Here is a 5133-nt window from a genome sequence, read left to right on the forward strand (position 1 = left end):
ATGTTTTTGGTCAACACAGAGCAGTGTTCTCCCAATTTTAGCAGCAGTCTTTTTATTTGCTTGTTCATTTGTTTTATGAGTGTGGGTGTTTCGCCTGTAGGCATGCGTGCCTTCTATGTGCCTGGTGCCTTCAGAAAGCAAGAGAGGATGTTGTATCCCCTGGAACTGAAGTTGCAGATGGTGGTGAGCCACCATGTGGATACATGGGAACTGAACCCAGGTCCTCTGGAAGAGCCGCTAGTGCCCTTTATTGAACAGACTCTCCAGTGCCCTAACAGAGTCTCTTTCTGTCTCTCTGTCTCCCTCTGTCTCTCTGTCTCTGTCTCCCTGTCTCTCTCTTTCTCTCAGAAAAGATTTGTTTTATTTTATTTTGCTGGGTGTTGTAGAGCATCCTTTTAATCCCAGCACTCAGGAAATAGAGGCAGAGGGATCTCTGTGAGTTCAGGGTCAGCTCTGTGTACATGAGAGCTACATTGTGAGACCTGATTCAAAAGATCATTATTATGGGTGAGTGGGGGGAGAGCACCCTCATAGAAGCAGGGGAGGGGGAGGGGATGGGGGATTCCAGAGGGGAAATCCAGGAACGGGAATAACATTTGAAATGCAAGTAAAGAAAATATCCATTAAAAATGTAAATAAATGTAGTGAACCATTTAAAAAATATAATTACTACTACTATTAGTAATGGTGATAATGATGATGAATTGGTTTTACATACATTCACACAGACACTAAAATGAATACTTCTACCAGCTGTGTGAAAGATTCCCTAGGCTGTCTCTGCAGACTGCAAACCCTCACATTTGCATCACATGCTCTCTGCTTTCCCTACTTGCATTGCATGTTTGTATTGCAGGGGTATCTCTGATGTCATCACCCATCCTAGTTATTTGCCATTTCCAGCTATGCAGCGAACCTTCAAACATTCCGTGGTCTTCTGCGGGGCCTTGTGTTCTCACCGGCTTGCAGAATCTCTTGATATGCTTTGCAGGGGCCTCAGACAACTCAAGGTTACAGTCGTTCTTGTGTTGTGTCAGGAAGTGTTTGTGAACCCCAAAGGACCATCAAGGTGCCATCTCTGATGTAAAAGCATTAGGGTCTCTTTATTACAAGTTCGGGCTTAGGCTCTCCTCCAACCCAACCCTGACACAGCAGTACAGGAAGGGAAGGCGGAGCAGCCTCAAACCCTCAGCAGGACAAGTCTTTATGGGAAAATAGGAGCAAGTGAGGTGGTGAGGCAGGGGCTGTCCAGCCTGGCAAACGTCTCATAGAATGACTATATGCCAACAGGTGGGTGCTCTGAAGCAAGACTGTATACAATCACAAATGGTCTGAAAATACATCAGAAACAGACTAATCTTTGATTAACTGTTGCTAGGAAGTAGCTAGGGAGGAACTCTGGCCAAGGACCAGCCATGGGGTCCTTCCTAGTACATGGGTGTAGCTTGGGTTCTACTGTAGGTCAAATTTTCAGGCTCTTTTTTTTTTTCTTTAAGATGGAGGCCGGTGCCAAGATGGAGTAGGTTTGGCCCCTTTGTCCTAAATAACCTCATGAATGGATCAGTACAGACCCTAGGAAAAAAAAGTGCTGCACCACTGCCCTCAGAGGATAGTGAGGCTCTGCTAACCCCTGGCACGTAATTAACACATGACCTTGTTTCCTGTGTGCCTCTGCTTACAGATACCTTGTTTAATAAGTTACATACAGCAATTCATTGCTTTTTTTCTGTGGACCTGAAAGAAGCTCCTCTAATACATCTATCTCTCTTCTCTGTAAGGATATCACAGCCTAGGGGACAGGAGCCAGAATCCAGCACTGTGTGTTAAAGCCACCAGCACTGTGCTAAGGTCACTTCTATGACTAACAGAACCAAATAAATGTGGTGCAGCTGATGAGCAGAGACAGGCGTCATGCATATACATGCCTGTAGCTCAAACCAGTAGGACCCTGTATGACATAAAACTGATATTGTTTTGGATAACAAAACCACACTTCTGGAATTTGGAGATTCAGGACCTGTGAATATATGTCTTGCAGGCCCACCTCCCTCACAGCAGGGCAGTCCTTCCCAGTCCTAAAGGCTAGAAGTCCTTCACTGTCACCTATAGAGGTGGCTCCCGATGTTTCTGACTCCACCCATGTCTGAGAGATAACACTTCCCTTTCTGTTGTGAGCCAAAAGGTTACTGGGCAGGTTGTCTCCCGCTCCTGTTTGTAGGAGAACATGGCTAACCACACACATTTGTATCTTAGAGCACACAGGATGGATCTGGTGAGTGAGCTAGTGCTGTTAAAGGACAGCTTAGCTTGTCCCCACAAAAAAGATGGCTAGGCAACTATTTTAGAACCAATCCAGACTTGAGCGCCCTAAAGTGAAAGTTCTCTCATTCATTCTTTTCATGTAAAACTAGTTATTATAAAAGTTTGTATATGTCTATTCAAAATTAGAGACTGATTTGAATGAAATAGCCCCTGTAGGTAGCACATTTGGGGTGTGGCCTTGTTGGAGTAGGTGTGGCCTTGTTGGAGTAGGTGTGGCCTTGTTGGAGTAGTTGTGGCCTTGTTGGAGTGGGTGTGGCCTTGTTGGAGTGGGTGTGGCCTTGTTGGAGTTGTGTGGCCTTGTTGGAGTGGGTGTGGCCTTGTTGGAGTGGGTGTGGCCTTGTTGGAGTGGGTGTGGCCTTGTTGGAGTGGGTGTGGCCTTGTTGGAGTGGGTGTGGCCTTGTTGGAGTGGGTGTGGCCTTGTTGGAGGATAGGAACCACCGGGAGTGGATTTTGAAGCTTCAGATTCAGTGACTCACTTGCTTTTCTTGCTGCCTGAGGTTCCATTTGCAGAACTCTTAGCTACTTCTCTATCACCATGTCTGGCTGTGTGCCACCATGCTTCCTTCCATGACAGTAATGGGCTAAATCTCTCAACTGTAAGCCCCTTCGAAGTAAAAACATTTTTTATAGGAGTTGCTGAGGTGGATCTCTGAGTTCCAGACCATCACAGCAATAAATCCCCAACTAAGACAGAGACAAAGCACAACAAATGAAGCATTTTAAAAAGAGACTAAGGCAGAAACCTCATAAAAGCCATAAATGGGATTTTTATTCTTTACTGGTTAGTACGTTGATAATATTTAAATTTTTAATTTAATTTGTATATGATTATTTTGTCTGCGTATATGTCTGCATTTGTACCATGTTAGTGCCTGGTGGCCTTAAAGGCCAGATTATCCTGAAAGTGGAGTTATAGACAGTTTTAAGCTGTTTTGCAGATTCTGGAAGTCAAACCTGGATCTTTTGTAAGAGCAGCAAGTTCTCTTAACCACTGAGCCATCTCTCTTGTCCCAATGTTGCTTTTAAAATTATCTGTTCTTCTAAAGATTTCAAAATGTCATTTTCCAAGGAGAAGGTAACTTAGCTCCTCTAATGGCTGATCGAAACCCCAAAGTGGCTTATTCTACAGTTGAGCTGTAGTTTCCTTATTAGTAATAGGAGGGGAAGTATTGTAAAATATTTAATCGTACTGTGAACCCTGAGATTGTGCTATTTACTCAACAAACCTTTTTTTTTTTTTTTTTTAGTTGTGATGTAGCTTAGCCCTTAGCACACACCTTTAATCACAAACAATGAAGGTAAAGTTAGTTTGCAGAAGGAAGCAGCCATGTTTGAAAGTGATGTCTAATTGAACAACAAAGTGACAAATCAGAGAAAGATTTGACAGAATATGATATGGTCAACTGTCATGAGAAGACAGAGGAAAGGGAAGCCACTTAAGATAAAGCAGTGGAGAGAAAGAGGGGGAGGAGGGGGAGGGAAAGAGGGAGAGAGGAGAGAGGAAGGAAGGGAGAGAGGGAGGAGAGGAAAGAGCGAGATGGAGAGAGGAAGAGAAGAAGGAGGAAGAGCAAGCAATTTTACTGGGAGAGTTTTACAGAGAGAACAAGCTAGACACAGGTAAGGACAGAAAATGAGAAGGAGTTAGAAGATTAGAATAGATTGCTAGAGTTAGTTTGAGGTCAAGCAGAGCAAAAACTCAGAGGCTGAGAGAGAAGCCAGACTGTATCTATCAGTCAGCTTGGAGAGGAGTTTGAGCCAGAACACCTAAGTCGATCAGCACCAAGCGTTCAGAAAGCACAAGAAAGGGTGAGCTTTTTCGGCAGCAAGTCTCAGAGATGGAAAACATTCTAAACCTAGATTAGATTGTATGGAGGCTAGACATTTCCAGAACTTGTTAAGAATGCTACTAAGGAGGCTGGAGAGATGTCTCAGAGGTTAGGAGCATTTGTCGTTCTTGCCGAGGACTCTAGATCTGTTCCCAGCACCCTCATGGCAGGTCACAAACATCTATCCAGTTCCAGGAAACCCAGTCCTCTTTTCTGACTTCCTCTGACACCAGGCACAGACATAATGTGAGTAAAATATTCATACAGATAAAATCGTGTGTGTGTGTGTGTGTGTGTGTGTGTGTGTGTTTGTGTGTGTGTGTGTTTAAGACAGGGTCTTTCTACATAGCCCCGGGTTTTCTAGAACTCACTAGATAAGTCAGGAAGTCCTTGAACTCACAGAATTCTCTTGTCGCTGTTTCTTTCCAGTCCCTGTCGCTGATGTGTGGCTATGGGGAATGCGCTAGAGGCTGGGAGCTTTTTGGACCACCATTCCAGTAGTGTCTCCCCAACTTCAAATCAGGGTGGGCCTACAGAAGCAGGGTCCTTGAGGGTTGCTTACAATAGAGGCAGCGACTCCTAGGTCCAAAGTTATAGGCATTATCTGGAAAACACAAGCTGTGGTTACTGTGGATGTCCTTTCCTTACATGGAAGTCCTCAAAGACCGAAGCTTCTGGAAGTCCCGCTGAAGTACTTAGGTAGCTATGAATGTTCTCATATAGATTCCCCTCTGCTTATACGAGCAAAGGCCTCACATATCCGGTATCCTATGTGGGAAATCTAGTCCATTCCTTGTTTTGCTCTTCTGGCAATGGAGGTCAGATCAAACCCTCTTGGGCCACCATGCTCCTCAGTCTAGTCCAGAGGCCCCGCCTTCAGCATGACAGCACCGCCCCTCAGGAGGTCCTCTCCAGCCCGGCCCCGCCCTTGTGAGCCTGCGCGTTAGGTAGCGCAGTCGGAAGCCGGGAGCAAGCACAGCCGAAG

This window comes from Micromys minutus (genome assembly GCF_963924665.1).
Source record: "Micromys minutus genome assembly, chromosome: 11".
In the NCBI taxonomy this organism is placed as follows: Eukaryota; Metazoa; Chordata; class Mammalia; order Rodentia; family Muridae; genus Micromys; species Micromys minutus.